The sequence below is a fragment of the Salvelinus alpinus genome, chromosome 3 (assembly GCF_045679555.1).
Source record: "Salvelinus alpinus chromosome 3, SLU_Salpinus.1, whole genome shotgun sequence".
NCBI lineage: Eukaryota > Metazoa > Chordata > Actinopteri > Salmoniformes > Salmonidae > Salvelinus > Salvelinus alpinus.
In genome coordinates, this window is record NC_092088.1 from 26,832,196 (window position 1) to 26,859,895 (window position 27,700).

At 42.2% G+C, this 27,700-nt stretch overlaps 2 long non-coding RNA genes across 2 annotated transcripts; one reads left to right on the forward strand and one right to left on the reverse strand.

The window, feature by feature from the left end:
• Positions 1-19,050: 19,050 nt before the first annotated feature.
• Positions 19,051-20,790, reverse strand: LOC139570456 (uncharacterized). The gene is made up of 2 exons (XR_011674072.1): positions 19,938-20,790; positions 19,051-19,842 (listed from the first exon to the last, which is right to left on the reverse strand). It is a non-coding gene; the product is annotated as an uncharacterized lncRNA (long non-coding RNA).
• A 1,359-nt stretch (positions 20,791-22,149) lies between these two features.
• LOC139569710 (uncharacterized) lies at positions 22,150-24,653 on the forward strand. Its single transcript, XR_011673931.1, has 3 exons — positions 22,150-22,296; positions 22,478-22,540; positions 22,766-24,653. It is a non-coding gene; the product is annotated as an uncharacterized lncRNA (long non-coding RNA).
• Positions 24,654-27,700: the final 3,047 nt, after the last annotated feature.

The window sequence follows — 27,700 nt, forward strand, 5'->3', positions numbered from 1 at the left end:
AAATTCAAAAAGTCCCAATAAACGTTGAATAAACTGATACAACTCGGTTGAAAAAAACTACTTTATGATGTTATTATCACATGTATCAAATAAAATCAGAGCCGGAGATATCCGCCGTGTATACCGAACGCTTTTCAGAAGCCAATGTCGACGTACTTCGCGCGCCAGAGAAGACAAAGAAATTTCCAGACCTGTCACTCCAAAAGCTCTTGTTCGGCCTCAGATCCAGCTAGACACCCCATTCCACCTTCCACTGCCTGTTGACATCTAGTGGAAGGCGTATGAAGTGCATGCATATCGTTAAATATTAGGCAATTGAATAGGCAGGCCCTGGAACAGATCATCATTTTCAGATTTTTCACTTCCTATATAGAAGTTTGCTGCAAAATTAGTTCTGTTTTACTCACAGATATAATTCAAACAGTTTTAGAAACTTGAGAGTGTTTTCTATCCAATAGTAATAATAATATGCATATTGTACGATCTAGAATAGAGTACGAGGCAGTTTAATTTGGGCACGATTTTTTCCAAAGTGAAAACAGCGCCCCCCTATTGACATGAAGATATCTAGTACACTGGTAAAACTCACCCTACTTATATCAGATATACATTAGAATTGCAAATAAACAAGTAACACAAAAGTTATATAGTTTATCTGTGAAGAGTCTCAGCCAGAGAAATCATCAATTTCGATAATAAAACGTTGCGGTGGCGCAATGCGATATCGCCATAAACTGCACCAGCAACGTCTTATCTGATTCTTCAACGGCAACCACGGCGAAGTTCTGAGATGGAAATCCAGCGAAGGATGACCCGATCCAGAAGAACGGTCACGGCACCACTGTAACAGTACTCTGCTTGCGTTGTGTACAATCAATCACCGACACGAACTCCAACGTGTAGCACCAGTCATGGAGATTTATTCTGATAGGAACAGCACAAAATTGCACGTCATGCAATGCACGGCTCACCATCCAACTCTGCACTCACGCAAGCTGGTTTGGTACTTGTTCACTGGGCATGTAGTTACCAAAATAATACAATTACAATATACAATATAATATCTTTAACAATGTACCTGATAGGAACAGCACAAAATTGCACGTCATGCAATGCACGGCTCACCATCCAACTCTGCACTCACGCACTGTACAAAATATATGAACCCCCCCCCACCAGACACAGTAAGTTGCTAGCTAGTACTGGCGGGAATTCTTTGCAACAAAATGCACAACCAATATTCTCCCAAAAACACTGAATCTTATGTGTGATGTTCGAATAACATTTACAAACAAATTTATATAAATTGTACATTTAAATCATCACTTGGGAGTATAAAAATCACTTTTGACGGACAGTGCTTTGCAACCAACAACTTACCGCTGCTTTGGTGCTTGTTCACTGGGACGATTCTAACTGAAACATCCCCCCTCGTAAGCAAGCTACGCAAACCAGCCAATAAGATGCCATGTTGAGTAGGTGAAGGCAAGACAAAACTAAAACCAAAAACCCATTGGCTAAACAATGAAGTGGCAAGGGGAATCACCAATATAACCCTGTTACACTAGCTAATTTCCGATTCATATACGAAAATGTTTGACTACAGAGGTAGCAAAGCTGTACTTCAAATCTATGATACTCCCCCACTTAACGCTTGAGTAGTTGGGCCCAAGCTTGCTGTAGAACATTAAAACCCATTCAGTCTGTCTATAAACAGGCTCTCAAAGTGCTTGATAGGAAGCCCAATAGCCATCATCACTGTTACATCCTCAGAAAGCACGAGCTCCTGAGTTTGGAAAATCTTGTGCAATACACCAACGCATGTCTTGTATTCAAGGGCACTTCAGATATTACTCCTCCATCCTTTAGTCTGTTTTTACCCCCTCCATCCTCCTTCCCCCATCCCCATATCCAGAAGGGAGGGCGTTTGAGTAATGTGGCCCCCACACGAGCCCTCAGGGGTGGCGTTGGGCACCTCAGTTCGAGGCACTGCTGTTGTATGCACTGGAGGTGGATGGCGTGGAGCCCGACGCCAACGGCCGAGGTCCGGTGGCAAGGGCCTTGCAGAAGGGGGGCATGAGAAAGGGGTCTTGGGTCAGCTGCAGCACGTCGATGCGCTCCTCCTTGCGGTTGCCCAGGTAGCGGCGGATGAAGGCCTGACGGAGAGAGAGATAAAGGCACCGAATTGAGATGTTTATTTGTTTTTTAGGGGGAAGATCAGCTTTAATATTGCATATAGATTGTGGCTTCCATCAATGTAATTGTCTGCATCATTTCCAATCCCCCAATAGATAGATAGATAGATAGATAGATAGATAGATAGATAGATAGATAGATAGATAGATAGATAGATAGATAGATAGATAGATAGATAGATAGATAGATAGATAGACAGAACCAGATACAAATTTGAACACACTACTCATTCAAGTGTTCAACAAATAAACATATATTATAGATTCTTCAAAGCAGACACCCTTTGCCTTGATGACAGCTTTGCACACTCTTGACATTCATTTAACCAGCTTCATGAGGTATTCACCTGGAAGGCATTTAATTAACAGGTGTGCCTTGTTAAAAGTTAATTTGGCCTCCCGGGTGGCGCAGTGGTCTAGGGCACTGCACCGCAGAGCTAGCTGTGCCGCCAGAGACTCTGGGTTCGCGCTCTGTCGCAGCCGGCTGCGACCGGGAGGTCCGTGGGGCGACGCACAATTGGCCTAGCGTCGTCCGGGTTAGGGAGGGTTTGGCCGGTAGGGATATCCTTGTCTCATTGCGCACCAGCGACTCCTGTGGCGGGCCGGGCGCAGTGCGCGCTAACCAAGGCAGCTAGGTGCACGGTGTTTCCTCCGACACATTGGTGCGGCTGGCTTCCGGGTTAGAGGCGCGCTGTGTTAAGAAGCAGTGCGGCTCTGTTGGGTTGTGTTTCGGAGGACGCATGGCTTTCGACCTTCGTCCCTCCCGAGCCCGTACGGGAGTTGTAGCGATGAGACAAGTTAGTAATTACTAACAATTGGATACCACGAAAATTGGGGAGAAAAGGGGGTAAAATTATTAAAAAAATAAAAAAAAGTTAATTTGTAGAATTTCTTTCCTTCTTAACACCTCTAACGAGTCACAAACCCGGATCCGGGATCCCCCCCATCAAAAAAGCTGACTAGCATAGCCTAGCCTAAAGCCACAGGGATATCATATAATCAAATGTTCATGAAATCACAAGTCCAAGACACCAAATGAAAGATACAGATCTTGTGAATCCAGCCATCATTTCCGATTTTTAAAATGTTTTACAGGGAAGACAAAATATGTATTTCTATTAGCTAACCACCATAGCAAAAGACACAACTTTTTTTTGTCCACCATTTTTTTACTCCATCAGTAGCTATCACTAATTCGACTAAATAAAGATATATATAGCCACTAACCAAGAAACAACTTCATAAGATGACAGTCTGATAACATATTTATGGTATAGCATATGTTTATTTAGAAAAATGTGCATTTTTCAGGTATAAATCACAGTTTACCATTGCAGCCACTATCACAAAACTCACCCAAAGCGACTAGAATAACTAGAGAGAGCAACGTGTATTACCTAATTACTCATCTTAAAACATTTCTGAAAAATACACAGCGTACAGCAAATGAAAGCCCAACATCTTGTGAATCCAGACAATATTTCAGATTTTCTAAGTGTTTTACAGCGAAAACACAATATATCGTTATATTAGCATACCACATTTAATAAATGCATTCTACAGAAGATAATGGTATAGGAAACCTACAAAATAATAGCAAGAACCCCCTCTGCAGTTTAGAAAATGCTGTCATAATGCTGTGCTGATAAACATTTACAATACATGTTTAACTTTATCACCACCAAAATATATACATTTTTTCACTAACCTTCTCAGAATTCTTCAGATGACAGTCCTGTAACATCATATTACACAATGCATATAGAGTTTGTTCGAAAATGTGCATATTTAGCATCACAAATCGTGGTTATGCTATGTAATCAGTCAAAACATGGCATGCATTCTGGCCGGCGCCATCTTGGAAGGGCACCTAAGTTTACGATTATTTATCGATTAGATTGACTAAAAAAATACAGGTTGGACAGCCAATGAAAGATGCATTGGTTATTAATGCAACCGCTGATTTAGATTTTTAAAATTAACCTTACTAGGCATACAGTGTGCGTTACAGTCAGACTAGTGCCGCAATATTGGCCGAAAAATGCGTTTACATTTTTCCACATAAATACAGAATAAAATCATAAATAGTTCTTACTTTTGGACGAGCTTCCATCAGAATCTTGGGCAAGGTGTCCTTTTGTCCAAAAGAATCGTTGCTTTGTTGTAAAACGTCCACTTCAACTTCGGAACTAGCAGCTAACAGTAGCTACCTGGCACACACATGTCCAAATCCTCAAACGCAATACTACGAAAATTCCGAAAATAGCAATATACTTGCATAAACTGATATAAATCGGTTTCAAATAACTTCGTTATGATGTTTCTAACACCTATACCGAATTAAATTACAGACGGACATATCTAAGGCCGATAACTGAGCGTTTCAAAATGCTATCCTGGGGTCTTGCGTTGCGTAATGGCGGAAGTCGAAAAGGGAGCGCACCTCGTTCCTTGCCCTTTTATAAGCTCTTTGAAATACGTAGAAACACCATTCCACTTCTCATTGGTTACTGACATCCAGGGGAAGGCGGGTGCAGTTCATTTCGATCCATAGGGCACACACAGAGTTTTAAACTGATCCGAGATCAGAGCCTAGTTTTCAGACCTTCGCATGTCCTGTCATGATTTTCGCTGTAGAAAGAGTTCTGGTTCACCCACAGACATAATTCAAACGGTTTTAGAAACTAGAGATTGTTTTCTATCCAATAGTAATAATAATATGCATATTGTACGAGCAAGAATTGAGTACGAGGCAGTTTAATTTGGAGACGCAAAATGTCGAAGTTGAAACAGCACCCCCTGTAGTGACAAGTTAATTAATGTGTTTGAGCCAATCAGTTGTGTTGTGACAAGGTAGGGGTGGTATACAGAAGATAGCCCTATTTGGTAAAAAGCAAAGCGGGGTGGCAGGTACCCTAGTGGTTAGAGTGTTGGGCTAATAATCGAAAGGTTGCCAGCTCAAATCCCTGAGCTGACAAGATAAAAATCTCTCGTTCAGATGCTGAATAAGGCAGTTAACTCGCTGTTCCCCAGTAGGCTGTCATTGTAAATAACAATTTGTCCTTAACTGACTTGCCTTGTTAAAAAAAAACAATTATGGCAAGAACAGTTCAAATAAGGAAAGAGAAACGACAGTCCATTGTTACTTTTAGACATGAAAGTCAGTCATTACGGAACATTCAAAGTTTCTTCAAGTGCAGTCGCAAAAACCTTTAAGCTCTATGATGATACTGGCTCTCATGAGGATCCCCACGGGACAGGAAGAGTTACTTCTGCTGCACAGGATGAGTTCATTAGAGTTAACTGCACCTCAGATTGCAGCCCAAATAAATGCTTCACAGAGTTCAAGTAACAGATGCGACTTAACATCAACTGTTCAGAGGAGACTGCGTGAATCAGGCCTTCATGGTCGAATTGCTGCAAAGAAACCACTACTAAAGGACATCAACAAGAAGAAGAGACTTGCCTGGGCCAAGAAACACGAGCAATGGACATTAGAACGGTGGAAATCTGTCCTTTGGTCTGATGAGTCCAAATTTGAGATTTGGTTCCAACCGTCGTGTCTTTGTGAGACGCGGAGTAGATGAACGGATCTCTGCATGTGTGGTTCCCACCGTGAAGCATGGATGAGGAGGTGTGATGGTTGTTACCAACAAGTGAGGTCTCGAACTAAAAGCTACAGTACATGAACACACTTACCGCTGGCTACTATATGGAGACAAACAACATTTTTTAATGAGCTGTGAAAAAAAGAGTGAACTATTTTCCAATGCTCATTAGACTGGCCCAAGCCAACCCCAGTGAATAGGCCATGTTGTATATGGTACATTCTACTCTCTCTTTCTTCTTGTGTGTGTAGGAGCTACCACTGTACTGTATAGGGGGTCTGCGCTTCTTCTGGGACAACAAGTTTGACCATGCCATGGTGGCCTTCCTGGACTGTGTGCAGCAGTTCAAGGAGGAGGTGGAGAAGGGAGACATGGGATTCTGCCTGCCCTACAGGTCAGTCAACTAGTCTAGCAGACATCATAATTGTAATCATCTATGGATTATGCTGAGAGACCAAGGATTAAGCTGTCAAAAGCTGACCAACTTCAGTTATTTGTGTAATTTTGGTAAGTTATACAACTAAATGTATTAGTTTATCTTCATTTTCCCAATTCATAGAAAAACAAATCACTCCTTTTCGTATTCAGATTTGATAAATTCATTCCCTTGTTTCTTAATATTTCATTTATTCTACTTTCTTGCACTAGTAATACATCTGACAGAATGATTTAGGTGAGTATTTGGATTAGATTGTATTGAGGTGTTTTATACAGGTGTTTCTGTAGATTTGAGGAACTGCTGAACACTGTTGGTTTAGACGTTTCTGGATTCAATACTGCCTCCTAGTAGTACTGCCTCTTATTGGAACCCTCACAGATTTCAAGGTAGAAGTCCTCATTTGGGCAGCAGGTGGTTTAGCAGTCCCTGTATGTCTGTCTGTTCAATCCAAAATACAAAAGAGCGACAGACTCAGGTCCCTTGGTGCATCACACCACGGATCGCGTCACGTAGCCAGCCAGTACAGTGCCTTTGAGCCGGTGCTTGGTGGAGTCATAGACCCCCCGTCTAGAGCTCTTGGAGGAGAGCTTGGCACAGATCTCGCTGTGTTTCTCCAGGCGACTAGGATCAAAGCACCGGCCGCAGTGCTCACACTGCTTCAGCTTGGAGTTGGCTGCACTCATCCCAAATCGACGTTTCAACACCACCTGAATGAATGGATGTTATCAGATGGGCCAGAAAATGGGCAGCTGGGCAACAAAGACAAGATATACAATATGTACAAACCAGATGAGGCTGCTGGGAGGAGCTCATTGTAATGGCTGGAATAGAATAAAAGGAAAGGTATCACATACATCAATCACATGGAAACCACGTTTGATTCCGTTCCATTAATTCCATTCCGGCCATTACAACAAGCCTATCCTCCGATAGCTCCTCCCATCAGCCTCCTCTGATACAAATGCACGTGATCACTAACACTACACTAGATCAGCAGTTAGCATGGCTTTGGAATGCCAAGCTACTTTACCTGTCTGTCCTCCTTTCTCTTCCATGTTCAATCCCTTCTTAACTTCCTTTGGCTTGCTCACAGTGTATCTCGTGGCTGTCTGCTTTGGCTTACTTGTCACACTGCTTTCTTCTCCATTTCTCCTCACCTCTTTAATCCTTTCTTCCCCTTCTTCCTCTTCTTCGTTATCTCTTATCATCTCCCATAGGTCAGAATCCACCTTCATCAGGCAGATCTCCTTGATGAACTTCTCCACCTTTTTTCTGAACCGCTCTTTTGCGTACTTCTCCTCCAAAGCCTGAGCATCCATCTTGGCCCCACTCTTAATCAGTTTCAATTCTTGGGTGACACTGATCAGCTTGGCCTTCATACATGCCATCACCTGCTCAGCCTCTGAGTTAAAGACGTCCCATACCATCTCATCGGGGCACGGCGGTAGATCCTGTACAGTTAGGGTCTGAGTCTTGAAGTGAACGTGTTTCTTCACAACCTGCCTTCTGAACTTTGAAGCAGCAGGACGAGGGCTGCCCTCTGGTCTGACTGGCTGGAATGGCTTCTTCTTGGCATCATTGTTTGGCACAGTGACTCTGGCTCTAATGGGAGGCAGTGGCATCTTGGCGACCATATTGTCTCCATGGACTGCCTTCAATGGCTTGGCACTACGGAGGTAGATGTCTTTCACCACGCAGGTTTGATCCCTCTTGGTACGGATGGGTTGCAGTGGCTTCCGGATGGGAGGAACAGTAGCCTTCCCTGACTGCTGAGATGTTGGAGCTACATGCAGTCCTTGACTCTTCCCATTGCAGATGGACCTCTTCTTCTGCAGTACTGGGATTCTGGAGGGAGGATGTGGTTTCTTTTCCACAGCCTTCAAACTGGCAAGTCGCTGCAGAGCACCCTTTCTTTCTTCAGTCAACTCCAGTACTGGGATTCTGGAGGTGTTTAAACTGTTTTGTTTGAGAGCTGGAAGCTTCTCAGTGGCCTGAGATGGCAGGGCAGGCTGAACGGAGTTGCTACTGGCAGCTCCAAGGTTCCCTGTTAAAGCATTATCTTCCTGTAGCGGCTGCAAGAATCTCCTCATCATCAAGGAGATTGACAGTGGCCTTCTTCTAACCTGGTTCTGCAACTAAGTTTTCGTCTAGTAGCACTTTCTATATTTTATGGTGATCTACTGTGTTAACTATATCTCAGGAGGATTCTGCTAGATTGTCTTGGATACTAGTGTTCTATTTTCAGCAATCAGACATCAGAATATTAAATCAGAACATTTGGAATTTATTGATCGGTTGTGACATCATAATTGGTTCACATATAATGAGACTTCTAGAATCTCACACACTTATGTGGATGTGATGTCATAATAGACCATAATATACAGCCCAAAATGGTGAATGTGACCTACCTGTGTTGAACTGCTTGCCCTCATCTCATATTTAAACATGCCACTTTTCTTTGAGGTGAAACATATTAGTGAACTCTCTGAATTGTCAATTTAAAGACATTTTGCCTATTAATTCATTACTAAATTTAGCTAACATAGTTAATTCAGAGATTCTTACCTTTGCCTCGGCAGTCTCATCCAGATCATCATGGCATTTGTAGTTCTTTGATAGCCACATTAGCAGCTAATTAGCAGTTCATTTTGGGGGGCTAAATACAGGCGACAAAATTGATAAGTCACCTTGTCCTACAGATATTTCCATGGTTATAAAAACATCACACAAGGGTAAGCCTACATGAAACACATCCCTTATTTTATGTGTTTCTAAAATTCCCTATGGGGAAAAATGAATGGTGGAAAAACGGTTGGAACCATTTCCTAGTTTGACCGCTATGTTTTATGGGTATTATGACTCATACTGTGGTACTTTATTGTACTTACACAAATAACTGGAGTTGGTCAGCTTTTGACAGCTTAATCCTTTGTCTCTGCATGATCATTTGCCTCCAACTAGTCACTAGCATGAGAAATCTGCAGATTATTTTGTTTTAGTGTACTGGCCTTAGATAATTTTTTTTTTATGTGGGTGTTAGCAGCTGTAGATATTGCACCAGTTTCTTTTATACCCCTCAAGAAATAAACACTTGGGGGTTTGAGTTTTAACGCACATTTTTCTGTTATGGGTCAGGATGGATGTCGAGATTGAGGACATGGGAGGCAGCGGCGGCTCCTACTCCATCAAGACCCAGTTCAACTCAGAGGAGCAGTGGACCAAGGCGCTCAAGTTCATGTTGACCAACCTCAAGTGGGGCCTGGCGTGGGTGTCGTCTCAGTTTTACAACCGATAGAGGAGGAAGATGAGGACTGACCCTGGGTGTGCCCCTTGACCCTTATAAAACCACCATTTCATCACAATGTGTGACTGTAAAGTTCTTCTTCTACAATGCTCTCCTTGCTTCCCTAGAATGTTTTGAGAGGGTGGGGAGAAGACTGGAGGAAGGACTTTTGAGATTCACCACTGGTGTGAGTTCCAATCCAATAAGTTTTGTTTCCTTGTTTGATTTCCATATTGACCATTTGAAAGGACAAAATAAAAAATGTTAAATTGTACACATTTAAGTCCACCTAGACTCGTAGGTGTTATGAAGGGAGCTATCTGAGACTTTTGGAGCACATTCCAGGATTGAGTCCTAATAGTAGCTAAGTGGCTTCTGGTCGATTCTTTTCCAGCACATATCTTATGACACTGGATAGGTGAAAGCTGTTGTTTCCAATTGACCTGTTCAATTCTTAAAGATCAGTACACATGAAGGGAAGGAGAGAAGGACACGTTGAACTACTGAGATGCAGCACTGGAATGGGTTCTTATGTATCACAAGCTTCTTACTTTGCTCCAGAAGCAAATCTAGAGAGTCACGAATCTGGTTTTCTGCCTATTTTTCTTCAATTGGTTTGTATCTTAGTGGTTCAACTCCACTCTAGCCACAGAATAATGTAAATTTATTATGTTCTAATAGTTTTTCTTTTACTGTGCTGACAAGGTAAAGATGGTTTAATTTCACCATGCGTTGGAACAGGATTGGAAGGTTTGCCTCGTCTGTTCTGTCTCCACACTCGCAGGGCGCACCAAGTGTCTACCGAAAGCTTTGTCATCGGGATTATGCTGTCCTTTTGTTCATTGGCAAATTCAACAAGGCAATCCTTTCACTACAAGTGACTTCTTGGTGTAGATGTAAATGTAGACAAGGAGGCTTGTGGCAGTATTTAATGCTCATATCACTGTATGGTTTGGTTTTTCAGGTTCATTACACATATGAACATGCCAATAATAGACCCACACAGAACACCTTATGTAAAAGGATATTTCCAATTCTAACATTTGTATAAAAAAAAGGTCATCAAAATGTATAGACAGATAGTTTGATTTATTGATTACGTAAGTATTCAACCTCCTGAGTCAATACATGTTCAAATCACCATTGGCAGCAATTACAGCTGAGAGTCTTTCTGGGTAAGTCTGTAAATGCTTTGCACACCAGGATTGCATGTTAGTCTTCAAGCTCTGTCAAGTTGCTTGTTGATCATTGCTACAAAGCCATTTAAGTCTTGCCATAGAATTTCAAGCTAAGTTTTGACTTAAATAACTAGGGCGCTCTGGAACATTCAATGTCGTCTTGGTAAGCAACTCCAGTGTATATTTGGCCTTGTGTTTCAGGTTATTGTCCTGCTAAAAGTTGAATATCTCCCAGTGTCTGTAAAGCAGACTGAACCAGCTTTTCCTCTAGGATTTTGCCAGTGCTTAGCGCTATTCTGTTTATTTTCATTATAAACATCCTTGCCGATGACAGGCATGTAGCCACCACCATGCTTGAAAAGTTGAAGAGTGGTACTCAGTTATTTGTTGTTGGATTTGCTCCAAATATAACGCTTTGTATTCAGGACATAAAGTTAATTTCATTGCCACATTTTCTGCAGTATTACTTGTGCCTTAATTGCAAACAGGATGCATGTTTGGGAATATTTGTATTCTGTACAAACTTCCTTTTCACTATGTCATTTAGGTTAGTATTGTGGAGTATCTACAATGTAGTTGATCCATCCTCAGTTTTCTATCACAGCCGTTAAACTGTTTCAAAGTCACCATTGGTCTCATGGTTAAATCCTTGAGCGTTTTCCTTCCTCTTCGGCAACTGAGTTAGGATGGACGCCTATATCTTGGTACTGACTGGGTATATTGATACACCATCCAAAGTGTAATTATCAACTTCACCATGCTCAAAGGAATATTCAATGTCTGTTTGTTTTTTTACCCACCTACCAATAGGTGCACTTCTTTGCGAGGCATGGGAAAACCTCCCTGGTTTTTGTTGTTGAATCTGTGTTTGAAATTCACTGCTCATCTGAGGGACCTTACAATTATCTGTATGTGTCGGGTACAGAGATGAGGTAGTAATTCAAAAACCCTATTAAACACTTATCAGATGAGTCCATGCAATTTGTGACTTGTTAAGCACATTTTTAGTCCTGAACTTCATGCTTGCCATAACAAAGGGATTGAATACTTATTGACACAATACTTTTAATTCATTCATTTGTAAAAATCTCTAGAAACCTAATTCCACTTTCACATTATAGGTGATTGTGTGTAGGCCAGTGAAACTCAATTTAAACCATACAACAAAATGTGGAAAAAGTAAAGTGGCGTGAATACAGTAATGAACATTTTCCACTTGGCCATAGCCTTTTTATATGAAGAAGTCATGTCCCGGTCGTGGATGGCGTCCGAGAGGACTTCTGTCTGCAGCACAGAGAGGAGTGTCACAATGCACATGGGATATGTGAGGTGAAAGGCGTAATAACACGCCATGAGATACGTCACACTGGCATAGATGTCCTCTTTTGGGAAGGTCACCACAGGTATGGTTCCAATAGCCAGTATGCAGTTGGTTTCGCAGGCAATCACGACAGGGCTGAAGAGTGGTCTCTCCTGAAGAAAGGTGTTGGGGTCTTCTGCAGACTGACACAAACACAAAGAGAAAAACAAATATGACCACAAAGACAATTCACACCCTTTAGGTAAGAAATGTGTGCATGTATTAGAATTAGCCAGGATGGAAGGTGCCGGCTCAGCGCATCTGGCCTCCAGTGCATCTCCACGGCCCAGGATATCCTTCGCCGGCTCTGCGCACTGTGTCTCCGGTGAGTCTGCACAGTTTTGCATCTGCAGGGCGAAAATAACCATCCAGCCAGAACGGGTTGAGCAGGCTCTACGCTCAAGACCTCCAGTGCGCCTCCACGGCCCAGTGTATCCTGTGCCTGTCCCCAGAACCAGGCCTCCTGTATGTCTCTCCAGCCTGGTAAGCCCAGTGGCAGCTCCACGCACCAGGCTGCCAGTACGTCTCCTCAGTCGGTTGAGACCTGTTCCGGCTCCACGGAGGAAGCCTCCAGTGATGGTCCAGGGCACGAAGCCTCCAGTGATGATCCATGGCACGAAGCCTCCAGCGATGATCCATGGCACGAAGCCTCCAGCGATGATCCATGGCACGAAGCCTCCAGCGATGATCCATGGCACGAAGCCTCCAGCGATGATCCATGGCACGAAGCCTCCAGCGAGGATCCCCGGTCCGGAGCCTCCAGCGATGGTCTCCGGTCCGGAGCCTCCAGCGACGGTCCCCGGTCCGGGGCCCGCAACGAGTGTCCCCAGTCCGGGGTCGGCGACGACGGTCCCCGCACAAGAGGTGCCACCAAAGTGGGGTGAGCCAGTGGTGGAGCGGGGTCTGCGTCCCGCACCTGAGCCGCCACCGCGGATAGATGCCCACCCAGACCCTCCCCTATAGGTTCAGGTTTTGCGGCCGGAGTCCGCACCTTTGGGGGGGGGGGGTACTGTCACGCCCTGACCTTAGAGAGCGTGTGATTTGGGGTGGGCATTCTATGCTTTGTTTTCTATGTTTCTTTATTTCTATGTTTTGGCCGGGTATGGTTCTCAATCAGGGACAGCTGTTTATCATTGTCTCTGATTGGGAATTATACCTAGGTAGCCCTTTTACCCTCCTTTCAGTGTGGGTAGTTCACTTTGTTAGTGGCACTATAGCCCTGTAAGCTTCACGGTTGTTTCTTTCGTTTCTTGTTTTGTTGGCGACATTCTAATAAAAGGAATATGTACGCTCACCACGCTGCACTTTGGTCCACTTCTTTTGACGGCCGTGACACGTTCATGGGATTCTCCATTGTCTACAGAGCCAGTAATTACCTTTGTCCAGCAGTGGTGGCTTCATGACCTTTTTGAACACTCCATAAAACTGTTCCTGTTGTTAACTTCTTCAGGCTGCAAGCCCGACATCGGGATCAATATGACAACAGCCTGTCCAAGTGCAGAGCGCGAAATTCAAAATCTATTTTTGTAAAATATTTAACTTTCACACATTAACAAGTCCAATACAGCATTTGAAAGATAAACATCTTGTCAATCCAGCCAACATGTCCGATTTTTTAAATGTTTTACAGAGAAAACACCACATATATTTATGTTAGGTCACCACCAAATAAAAAAAGACAGAAAGACATTTTTCACAGCACAAGTAGGCTGCATTTAGCATGCACAAGCCAACCTAACTAACCTAGAACCAACCTAAATAACCTAGAAAAAACTACCTCAGATGACAGTCCTATAACATGTTACACAATAAATCTATGTTTTGTTCAAAAAAAATGCATATTTTAGCTATAAATCAGTTTTACATTACTGCTACCATCATAGTTACAGTAAGAAATCGCACGGGAGTAGCCAGAGAAAATACAGACACCAACGTCAACTACCTTATTACACTTCAGAAAACATTTCAGAGAAATATATGGTGGATAGCTAATGAAAGAGAAAGATCTTGTGAATACAGACAATATTTCAGATTCTTTAAATGTTTTACAGCGAAAACACCACATATATTCATGTTAGCTCACCACCAAATACAAAAAGAGAGACATATTTTTCACAGCACCGGTAGCATGCAGCTAGCATGCAGCTAGCATGCAAAGCCAACCTAACTAACCTAGAACTAACCTAAATAACCTAGAAAAAACTCCCTCAGATGACAGTCCTATAACATGTTACACAATAAATCTATGTTTTGTTCAAAAAAAATGCATATTTTAGCTATAAATCAGTTTTACATTACTGCTACCATCATAGCTACAGTAAGAAATCGCACGGCAGTAGCCAGAGAAAACAGACACCAACGTCTACTTCTAATTTCACATCAGAAAAGATTTCAGAACAATATATGGTGGATAGCTAATGAAAGAGAAAGATCTTGTGAATACAGACAATATTTCCGATTTCTGAAGTGTTTTACAGCGAAAACACAATATATCGTTATATTAGCTTACTACAATAGCTAGCACACAGCAGCATTGATTCTAGTCAAACGCTAGCGATAGCACAGTTCGACAGATATATGAAAAAGCATCCCAAATTGGGTCCTTATCTTTGTTGATTTTCCATCAGAATGTTCTCCAAAGGGTCCTTTGTTCAGAACCGTGTTCATTTGGACCTAGAACGAACGATGTCCCTGTTGAATTAGCATGACACACTGGCCATGCCATGCTAACCTCTCCGTCTTGACAAAATTCTTGCGTCGCATCACGTCTAAAGTCCAGAATAAATTTCAATAATATAATTAAAGTATATTGAAAAAACATACTTTAGGATGATTTTGTGACATGTATCAAAGAAAATCGAAGCTGGAGGTCATATTCACCTATAACGAGTGTTTTCCAGGAGCGCGGTCCAGTTCCTACTTCGCGCCCAGAAAAAATTATAAAGTGCGCACTTATCACTCAAAGAGGTTCCTTTCAGTCCCTGACAGAGATAATCAAGTCCTTTTTTCTCTCACTTCCGCATGACAACCAGGGGAAGATGTGTGACGTGTTTGTACAGTCCCAAGTGCCAAGGCCTTTTATAGAGAGTATCTTGAAGAGAGACATAGCTTCTTGGAAAATTCACTTTTTCCAGAAAATGGGCTGTAAAAAGAGTTATGTTTCACTTAGAGAAATAATTAAACCTGTTTTAGAAACTAGAAGGTGTTTTATATCCAAAGGTAATAAATAATATGCATATTGTACGAGCAAGAATTGAGTACGAGGCCGTTTGAAATGGGCACCTTTTTTCTGGCTACTCAATAATTTCCCTTGCAGCCATAAGAGGTTAAAGGTCCCCCAGCGGGTCTTCAGTTCAGGTATAAAGCAGTTCCCTCGATCGAGGATCCGCCAGAGTTCATCCATAACATGACAGACAGACATACAGACAGACAACCAGACCGAATTCTCGCGAGCTCACTGTTTTACATTTGCCCGAAGTAGTTTACCCCCGTCCCTGCTATGGCTTCTCACGCTGCTCATTTCCCACACCATATGTCATTTGAGATTCGGTCTGGTGTTAACCAGGCTAAAGAAGCATAGGCCTACTTAAAACTTCTTAGGGCTGCAATCCCGTTAACGGGATCGATATGACAACAGCCAGTGAAAGTGCAGGGCGCCAAATTCAAACAACAGAAATCTCATCATTAAAATTCCTCAAGCATACAAGTATTTCACACCATTTAAAATATACACTTCTTGTTAATCCCACCACAGTGTCCGATTTCAAAAAGGCTTTACAGCGAAAGCACCACAAACGATTATGTTAGGTCACCGCCAAATCACAGAAAAACAGCCATTTTCCCAGCCAAACACAGGAGTCACAAAAAGCAGAAATAGAGATAAAATTAATCACTAACCTTTGATGATCTTCATCAGATGACACTCATAGGACTTCATGTTACACAATACATATATGTTTTGTTCAATAAAGTTCATATTTATATCCAAAAACATCAGTTTACATTGGCGCCATGTTCAGAAATGCCTCCAAAATATCCAGAGAAATTGCAGAGAGCCACATCAAATAACATAAATACTCATCATAAACTTTGATGAAAGATACATGTTTTACATAGAATTAAAGATAAACTTGTTCTTAATGCAACTGCTCTGTCAGATTTCAAAAAAGCTTTACGGAAAAAGCAAAAACCATGCAATAACCTGAGGTCGGCGCTCAGAGCCCAATCAAGACAAAAAGATTTCCGCCATATTGTGCAGTCAACAGAAGTCAGAAATAACATTATAAATATTCCCTTACCTTTGATGATCTTCATCAGAATGCACTCCCAGGAATCCCAGTTCCACAATAAATGTTTGATTTGTTCGGTAATGTCCATCATTTATGTCCAAATAGCTACTTTTGTTAGCGCGTTTGGTAAACAAATCCAAAGTCACGAAGCGCGTTCACTAAAAGCAGACAAAATGTCAAAAAGTTCCGTAACAGTCAGTAAAAACATGTCAAACGATGTATTGAATCAATCTTTAAGATGTTTTTAACATAAATCTTCAATAATGTTCCAACCGGAGAATTCCTTTGTCTTCAGAAGTGCGATGGAACAGAGCTCGCTCTCACATGAACGCGCATGTTCAGGTCATGGTAGACCTTACTCAATCCCCTCTCATTCGGCCCCCCTTCACAGTAGAAGCATCAGACAAGGTTCTAAAGACTGTTGACATCTAGTGGAAGCCATAGGAAGTGCAAAATGACCCAAATCCCACTGTGTATTCGATAGGCGATGAGTTGAAAACCTACAAACCTCCCACTTCCTGGTTGGATTTTCTTCTCAGGTTTTTGCCTGCCATGTGAGTTCTGTTATACTCACAGATATCATTCAAGCAGTTTTAGAAACTTCAGTGTTTTCTATCCAATACTAATAATAATATGCATATATTAGCAACTAGGACTGAGGAGCAGGCAGTTTACTCTGGGCACCTTTTCATCCAAGCTACTCAATACTGCCCCTGCAGCCATAAGAAGTTAAAATGAATATATTTGCTTACATTATCCAGTTCTCTGAAGCAGGGATACGCTTGAAGTATCTTGGTAGGCCTCTCCTGCTCCTTAGTAGTAGTAAAAGTTGCATTTATACGGAAACACACTCCACTATTTAAATTTGTGTACTTACCACCCAACTGTTCAACCTCTGGGGTGCTGCATCTAGATAGTGGGGATCTCTCCAAGATCAAGGTTGAGGAGGTGGATTCGTCAGTCTCATCAGTGGACATCTCCTGACTGCTCTGAAATCTAAGGCTTTGTGGCCTCTTTCTTGAAGAGGTCGCTCCCTGCTTCTTTTTGGGGGTTGTCACATTCTGAATCCTTTTCAAAAGCTGCTAGTTCACAGATTCCTAACAAACAACAAATAGTTTGTGTTATAAATTACATTAAACAAAATCGAATCCAGAAATGAAACGATACAAGCAGACACATGTTGCCCTGATTGATCTGGATGAAGCACATCCCTCCTATTTTGAGTGTCAGATGTTTACACTTTGGCTGCCAGGTTCCAACAGTGCTGCGTTTGGAAACATGTGTTGAATACCTGAGTAGTGACTTACCTACTCAGCTCCACTGGTTGTAGATCTGTCCCGCAGCATTGGGTAGTACTCTATGAGACGCTTCACCATTACAGTGAGTTCACGGCTGCATGGATACTGGAAGTCATCCCCTACCGCTCTCTTAATGGAAATCATGCTTGTTACTGTATTCCTGATTAATCGACAGCGAAGACCGTTGGAAAGGATATAGTCTCCTTGTCCAGCACGCTGTTTTTCAAAAAAGGTGTTTCTTGATTGCTCCAACTCTGTGTCTGTGTATAAGACATACTGTGGGCTGACAAGCTGTACGGTTCTGGTGGCACCATGTTGGTCTCTTGGGTTTGGATGGGTGGGGGGATGGAGGGGACAGGAGGATGGAATCACAGGTCCCAGAGGAGGTGCCTGGTCTACACAGGTCTGATTCTTGACCCTGTATAAGACATACATTTATTCTTTAGTAATTATAAAGGCAAAGAACACCACACTGTAACAACAACCTAACAGCAAACACCAAAACAAGTACATCTGTAGATACATGTATTGTAATGATGGCCAGGAAATGCTACTTTGATAACAGGAAACACTGTCTGCTTGGTTAGATTAAATGTCTCCCAAATGTCAAAATCTAACATTACCTCATTTTCACCTTGAGTAAATCTCCAAATGGTTCTCCTTCTGAAGAAGTGCTCTGGCCCGGGAAAGAGATCACGTAAATCCTCCTTAGAGAGGCTGGGCAGCATGTCTGTGCTTATATTAGCAGCTGAAAAACACATTTAACCACATGGTAAATAGTTAAGTAATTAGCAACTAAGTCATAGTTTATAGACGCAAAGTGTCAGGTTGATATAGGTTATGAGACATTAGCATACTGTCTTCCCTTTCCAGTTAATACAGGAATGATTTACCAAGCTAGCTAATGTTAGCTAACAAAATTAGACTACCAGTATATCATTAACGTTGACGTCAATTACTTTAAACCAAAAGATTGTGCAAGCTAATGAAACTAACGTTAACGCTAAATTGTCTCCCATAATTGAAAATCTTAGTTAATCTTTGCTTGCCTAGCTAAGATTGTAGACAATGACTGACACCATCGATAATTTAGCTTCGCCGTCTTTGGCACCATTTCTATTTATTTTCTATTGTCAATAGAAAGGGCGCCAAAGACTGCGAAGCTAAATAATCAACGGTGTCAGTCATTAGGGCACATTTACACCTCATTAACACCATTTCTGGCAATTAAGCACTCTCAATCTAACCAAAGTTCAAGTTTTTTCAACGAATGGCCGTTCGTGCAGTTATTAACTGCTAAAAGTCAACGTTACCTAGTTAAAATTAGCAAACTTGGTTTGCCAACTTGTTAGGGTTGCGAAAGTTCAACTGAGATAGGAACAATAGGACACCTGAACTTGATTAAAATAATTGTTTAATTCAAAAGTTAATAAATGGCAAATGCATTTTTCGTATATACGGGTCCACTGCACCACCCCGCAGGGTGGAAACAGAGAAGACACTTGTTACTGACAAAGACATTATAATAAATACTCATGACAGAGATAGTTCCCACTTCCGAGCCGGCCTGTCAGAGTAGAGACTGGGCGTGGTTTAGACTCACCCAGCCTATCGTTGGTGTTGGCACATAAGCTAGTCCTAGCCCCTTTGCGCTCTCTGTTGTCCCGTCGCTGTTGCTGTGTAGATTACGCTCCTTCACCCCAAAGACTGGGGTCAGACAGCTCTGTAATATTGTCTGAGCTATTCACACCTGTTATACAATGGCCACTGTTCTTGCTCAAGGCTAACTACAGCTTCCCAGCTTCTTATCTGAGCTAACTGTTACTTCCAGCACACACACACAGACACCTAGGCGCCCAGGCCAACAGGTTGTCAATATCCAATCACATATGATATAGTTGCTAATCACGTTTGTTATAGTATTCAATCACATATGATATAGTTGCTAATGTAATAAATACCATTTAAAATAACACAAGCATATTGCTATTACATTGTTATAACTAACTTCTTTCAAAACAGGGTTTCTCACAAACTCATAAACAGATACAGAGACCCACACACACACCCAAGTACAGAGGGCTGACGTAAACCTGTCATAAAACACCGATAAGAAAAGGGTGCTTGGTACTGCATTTCACGAGATACTGAGACACACACATACCCAGAGACAGATGGCTGACATAGACCTTTTATAAACACGGACAAGAAAGGGGTGCTTGGTACTGCATTTCACGAGATACTGAGACACACACATACCCAAGGACAGAGGGCTGACATAAACCTTTTATAAACACTGACAAGACAGGAACATCTACGCACACACAAAATCTCCTCTTCAGTCTGAACATTTTACAGAGACACACAGAAATGTCAAAATAGGCACATCTACGCACACACCTAATCTCCTGTTTTAGCTGAACATTTCTGAAGACAAAGAACTCTACTCAGAGCCAATGGGACAGTGATACTAGCCTGAAGGGGACCTCGCCCAACTCATCAGGACCAACCAGAGGACCAGAACTTCCAGACTCAACCTACTTTCTGTGCTGTATAAAATGTCTATGCACTCTGTTATTTGGGCTTTTTTCTGCTGGTTCCTTATGAGCTGAATGAACGAGTCCGTATACGCTTGTACCAGATATCTTTACTCTTAAATAAAACTGTCACTTGTCATACAATTTACCACCTTGTCTGAATCGATCCTTGACCGGCTCACCCTTCTCCATATCCTATTATCAACACTAATCACGTTTGTTATAGTATTACTCAGAACCTCACATATGTTCTTCGTGTGTATAGCTTATCTGTTATTGTCCATTGTACACCACAGTCAGCAGTCTCATGATTCACCCCCTCCTGTGTCTCTCTAAGATTAGCACAGTCTCGGTCACACAGTACAGCTTCACACTACTGATACATTTGTTTCATACACACACATATTTCATACAGTACAGCGCTCTCTTTAACACACACACATTTCAGGCTGATATTCATGGTTAGGCCCTGAGCACTGGTAAGAGTGAGAACAATGGAAAATGCAGGTTCACAAGAATCAGCAATTCAAACTTTAATGCATAAGAAGCCCTACTAGCTTATAGTTAGTTAAGCATGTCAAAAAACCTTTATAAAACCCCACAAACTTTCCAATTCAAATGAACGTTAGCTAGCTAAGGAGAAAGGTAGACGAGTATAAACAAATGAACATTACCTTTTAATACTGCGGTTGATATATGGTCCATGCCTGGATAGGTGTCACCCATTCCATCTTCATTCATACTGTTGTTAGATGACTCAAAGATTTGCACCGTATTTGACTTTTTAGTTTTTTAGGCCTCCCTTATTTAGCTAGATAATGTGATGAACGTACCTCAGTTAAGCAATAACACATGAGAGGGAGTGCTGAATATCAGCATGGCTGTGATTCGGCCGTAGGTACGAGGCCGCAGGACAAATATAATAATATTCAGTATAACAGCACGACCTCGAGTGTGATATTGCTTTTATACAACAGTTCTACAAGCACAATTTATTATTTAACAGTAATAAGCGACAACAGATTATGATTTGTTTATTTATTTAATCATTTATTTGGCTCCAACACACATAGTTCCCCAACTGGTCTGGTACTGGACTGTTGCCAAGCACCACATATACATTTTCCTACACACTAGCTTGCTACTGCTACTTTGTGTAGTTCTACACGTTACCGTCCTCTCCTGACGACCATTCATAATTTAACTCAAATGTTATTTGTGGAAATATGTTCATATTTGCGGTGCAAAGTTTGTTACAATTTAAGATGGATAACGATCGTTAATGTAATTTACGGTTATTAGAACACCTGTAAAGCGGAGTGATACATGTATAGTTAAAAGTCCCAGTGCTGTTGTTCTCTACTCCAATCAAATTACTGGTCATATTATAAATACTTGTGAACATAATTTTCAGTTCTTTCCGCCCTTTTCATCGAAAGCATTGGAAACATTTTACTTGCGTTTGCGTTTAGTAACGTTCAAGATGCTTTGACGGTGCGTTATCTGCTGCGTTTTTATGACTTTTTCATTGAAACTGTTATTGAGCCATATCAATAGATTGCACAGTCGCAGCCCTGATTTCTGGTTGCTCTGTGGTATTGACGGATGCACTGAGGAATATAGTGTACAATTCCTTCCATCATGTAAAGAGAAACCACCTTCAACACCTACTTGATTGCATCCGACCAGATGAACAGCCATCGGAGGAAAGCCAAGCACCACCGGAACACGTAAGTAGCTGGCTAGTATTTTTTTTTTCTCTGGATTTAAAAAAAATATTTAATGAACTGACGATACACGGACCAAAGTCATACTGTCCATTAGGCTACTCGATCATTTTAGCCATAATGACTCTTATGGCTAAAGCTGGGTTAATGTGAAAATAATCGATGATAAATGGGAACAAAACACTTAAATAGCACTATTGGTGAAACTAAATACAATTTCAAATAATCATCTGTTAATTTGATGCGTGGTACACACGACAACATTTAACCCGATAATCTTCTAGCTAACTCCAGCATCACTGATCAGCAACTCCATACATCTGACTCAGATGAAGGGCAAAGGGGCATTGACCAACATGGAGCTGTCACAGTGCAACAAGTAAGTGCCACCAACCGAGTAAATCTACTGAAATTGACCATCTTTTTTAAAGTACTTAGATTTACTAATAGCATTCATAGTCAGACTTCGCAACCACTTCTCCCGTCACAAACATTATACTTGTCATGAACTAGTAATGTCCAGCCTCAGGATACTACATTCAATGTCAACATTTTTTTAGAATCTGACAACACATGCCACTGCTTTTGTGATAAATGCCAGAGCCAAGCATCCTCTCTCACAGGTAAGATGCTTTTTCTGAACAGAGCACATCATTTGGTTTGTTACATTATGCAGAGCATTTTGTAGTGGTTCAGTGATGGTTAAGTTCATTCTCAGTGCCAGGTTGTCCACCTTACTATTGTTGATCCCTTATGTCCTTATGTTAATGAATATGTCATAAGAACATCTGAATATCATAGGTATACATGATTGATGACATCCCCACCTCTCTCGCTCTCATTTTCAGAAAGGTGTGAATGACATTGTTGCTGGGGTACAGCAGTATCAATCATCACTATTGGACAACCTCAGGAAGCAGATGGAGGCAGTACTAAAGAAGCATTCAGGAAGCACATCAGGGCAACTTGAAAAAGATGCAATGAATATATTTGACAATTTCATTGGGCCTTTTGCTGGCGTTGCAACAACATTTAGACAGGACAGTGTTATTAAGAAGCAGTTTAGCTGTTTGGATGCAGAGGAAATTCACATTGCTCGAACCATATGCAGGATGAAATGTGGAGGATCAAAAGACATTTTCATCAAAGACAAATTATTTTATTATTTACCATTAGTCAAAAGTCTAGAACAGTTCTTATCACACCCAAGGATTTTGTCTATGGTTGAAAAGGGACCCCAGATGTGCAGGGGAAGTTTTTTTCATGATATTGTATATGGTGCTCTTCTAAAATCACAACCCTTATTTTCAGAGAAACGAAATGATTTGCAGATTGTTCTGTACACGGATGAAATAGAGATCTGTAATCCACTAGGATCCTTAGCATCAAAAAACAAATTGTTAATGGTGTACTACACCCTAGGAAATATAAATCCAAAATACAGGTCTAAACTGGCTGCTATCAAGCTAGATCAGCAAACCTCCGTCAATCTGGTGTAGATGTAATATTGACTAGAATCAAGGAAGACATGGATGCATTGTACAGTGGGGTTAAAATGCTAACTATTAACGGAAAGAACTTTATATGGTGCCATGGTCTCTCTCTGGAGATTCCCTGGCACAACATGAACTAGCAGGGTGTAAAGAGGGTGTGGGCTTTGCCTACAGTAAGTACAGACACTGAGTGTTCTTTTGAGGACATGCAGTCACACTTCAATGAGGATGCATATACTAAAAGGACATTGGAGAAGCATGTCAGACAGTGTGATGAAATAGAAAAGGCACAGACTGACTTGCTTCGCAACAGCCTGAAAACAACATATGGGATCAATAGAAGGAGCAAGTTAGTTGAATTCCCAGCCTTTGATATCATGCAACAAACTCCGCAAGACATTATGCATGTAATTCTGGAGGGCATAGCCTCATTGGCACTTATCAGCATTTGTGATTTCAGACTTTTTTGTTATGATACTTATTTTAATTCTGGAGGGCATAGCCTCATTGGCACTTATCAGCATTTGTGATTTCAGACTTTTTTGTTATGATACTTTTGAATCATCTTGTTGTGTCAGGTTTCTAGTTTTGAGTTGGTTGATCCACTTCTATCTCTGAGACGTGGAAACCGGAGGGGGGAAGGGAGGGGGTGCACTCCACTCATATGCGCGTATGCCGGAGGGGTCCGGGCGCGGCCGGCCAAAGTCGTAGGCCCCATGGTTGCCCACTTGTAGATTAACCCGTAGGTTGGGTTAATTAAAAAGTCGTCTGTCCGTACGGTTAGGGTTAGGTATAGTTTGTAGAATGGTTAAGGTTAGGGTTGAGGTTAGGGTAAGGTATGGTTTCTTAATATTTAGGTTAGGGTTAAGGTTAGGTATGGATTTTTAGAATGGTTAGGGTTAGGGTCAGGTATAGTTTTTAGAATGGTTAAGTTTAGGTAGGTCTGTCGACTCGATGTAGGATCAGGCAAAATCCCTTGAGTTGCGCACCTTATGCAGGTTTGGTCCTCGGTTGGTTGCCATGTGTCCATATCGAGAGGTGTGGTCATGATGTCTAGGTACGCTTTGTCAACGGATGTGGAAAGCATAGTGCAACCTAGGAGTTTGCTCCCCATCGGATCCTTCTCTTTTAGCTCCACGTTGTCTATGTATTTACTTCCGTGTTCGCCAGTCTTTAGGTCCTGGATGTTTTCAATCCTGTGTGTAATTCAGGGGTTATTCCCTTCCAGGATCCTAACTCTGAATCAACCCATGTCTAGTCGATTCCAGCTGGTCTGTATGGGTAGGATCAGGCAAAACCGTCGAGTTGCGTACCTTGTGCAGGTCCGGACCTCAGTTGGTTGCCATGTGTCCCTGTCGAGTGGTTAGTCATTGAACTGCCATTGGTTTGAGCAGACAAAAACCCAGAAGGCGAGCCCTCTCTACGGTTGTCATTCATCCGCCCTTGGAGTTCCGTCCTGCGTTTCGGTAGGTGTATGGAGGGTTTAGGATCAGGCAAACTTCCTCTGGCTTTGTATCGTACGTCTGCCAGGAGTCACAGTTGATTGCCATGTGTCTAGTTCTATTTTATTGTTTCTTTTCATCAAGGCCCATGGTCATGGTAACCCCGAGTTCAAGAAACCAAAAAGAAAAACATATATATATATATATATATAAATATTACAATATATATATACAGTGGGGAGAACAAGTATTTGATACACTGCCGATTTTGCAGGTTTTCCTACTTACAAAGCATGTAGAGGTCTGTAATTTTTATCATAGGTACACTTCAACTGTGAGAGACGGAATCTAAAACAAAAATCCAGAAAATCACATTGTATGATTTTTAAATAATTAATTTGCATTTTATTGCATGACATAAGTATTTGATCACCTACCAACCAGTAAGAATTCCGGCTCTCACAGACCTGTTAGTTTTTCTTTAAGAAGCCCTCCTGTTCTCCACTCATTACCTGTATTAACTGCACCTGTTTGAACTCGTTACCTGTATAAAAGACACCTGTCCACACACTCAATCAAACAGATTCCAACCTCTCCACAATGGCAAAGACCAGAGAGCTGTGTAAGGACATCAGGGATAAAATTGTAGACCTGCACAAGGCTGGGATGGGCTACAGGACAATAGGCAAGCAGCTTGGTGAGAAGGAAACAACTGTTGGCACAATTATTAGAAAATGGAAGAAGTTCAAGATGACGGTCAATCACCCTCGGTCTGGGGCTCCATGCAAGATTTCACCTCGTGGGGCATCAATGATCATGAGGAAGGTGAGGGATCAGCCCAGAACTACACGGCAGGACCTGGTCAATGACCTGAAGAGAGCTGGGACCACAGTCTCAAAGAAAACCATTAGTAACACACTACGCCGTCATGGATTAAAATCCTGCAGCGCACGCAAGGTCCCCCTGCTTAAGCCAGTGCATGTCCAGGCCTGTCTGAAGTTTGCCAATGACCATCTGGATGATCCAGAGGAGGAATGGGAGAAGGTCATGTGGTCTGATGAGACAAAAATAGAGCTTTTGGTCTAACTCCACTCGCCATGTTTGGAGGAAGAAGAAGTATGAGTACAACCCCAAGAACACCATCCCAACCGTGAAGCATGGAGGTGGAAACATCATTCTTTGGGGATGCTTTTCTGCAAAGGGGACAGGACGACTGCACAGTATTGAGGGGAGGATGGATGGGGCCATGTATCGCGAGATCTTGGCCAACAACCTCCTTCCCTCAGTAAGAGCATTGAAGATGGGTCGTGGCTGGGTCTTCCAGCATGACAACGACACGAAGCACACAGCCATGGCAACTAAGGAGTGGCTCCGTAAGAAGCATCTCAAGGTCCTGGAGTGGCCTAGCCAGTCTCCAGACCTGAACCCAATAGAAAATCTTTGGAGGGAGCTGAAAGTCCGTATTGCCCAGCGACAGCCCCGAAACCTGAAGGATCTGGAGAAGATCTGTAGGGAGGAGTGGGCCAAAATCCCTGCTGCAGTGTGTGCAAACCTAGTCAAGAACTACAGGAAACGTATGATCTCTGTAATTGCAAACAAAGGTTTCTGTACCAAATATTAAGTTCTGCTTTTCTGATGTATCAAATACTTATGTCATGCAATAAAATGCAAATTAATTATTTAAAAATCATACAATGTGATTTTCTGGATTTTTGGATTCCGTCTCTCACAGTTGAAGTGTACCTATGATAAAAATTACAGACCTCTACATGCTTTGTAAGTAGGAAAACCTGCAAAATCGGCAGTGTATCAAATACTTGTTCTCCCCACTGTATATATTTTTTAAGAGTGACGGTAAGAATAAGAATTTGGTAAGAATTTGCGAGTCCGTGGTCACGGTAACTCTATAGTGCTATTGGAGGTCTATTTTTGTGGTCTTAATGACCCCCTATCTTTTGTGTGGGGTGTGGCAGGTGCAGTGTATGTCCGGGCGTTCCTCCGCTGTACTGAAAGCCTCAGTGGTGGTCCGGCCCGTAGTAGTAGTGTTGGACCTGGAGGGGTTCGGGAGGTGAATCCTGGTCCGTGGATCCTGGCGAGTTTATTTGGTTTCTTCATTGTGGTTTATTTGGTTTCTTCATTGTGGTTTATTTTAGAGGTGGCTGCTGACTAGAGCATCCTTGAGGTTCTTGTTCCTTATGAGGGCCAGGATGGGTATGTGAAGAGGGAGTAGTTGTTTATATTTGAGTCTTTTTTGGATGTGAGTAGCCACTCGGTAGCTGGGTGAGTTGTAGGTTGTAATGATGGGTATGATTTGGTGGTTTCCTTTGGTTTGTCCTTTCCGTGTGTGTCTCTCGGAGTCGCGTTGGGCCTTTGAGTGCCGAGCGAGTATATCCTCTGTTTTTGTATAGGGCTTTGGAGAGGATGTGCGTAGCAGTTTTGAGGTCTTGGGATTGGGTGCATATCCTGCTGTACCTGAGGAATTGTGATTTGGTCGGTGTCGTTTGGAGAGGAGGAGTCTCTGCCTGTGGGGGTGGAAGGGTTCGTAGATCGGAAGTGATCCGAGGGTTATCCTGGTGTGGGGTAGTTGCGAGGAAGTTGAGTATTTCCACCTGAGATGCTGCATCCATGAGTACCTCGTTCTTGATGATGTTAAACTCCAACAGGTGCTGTGGGGGTGGTGAGAGTGGTGGTCCTAAGAGTGCTGGTGGATTGGTGGTTAGCATCTTGAAGGTGGGGAGGTTTTTGTCCGTAGCTGCCCATTTGTTTATGGTCACTTCTATCCCCTCGGATTGGGGAGGATGGTTCTTGTCCTCTTGTGGTATGTGGCTAGCCGAGGATTTCCGTGGCT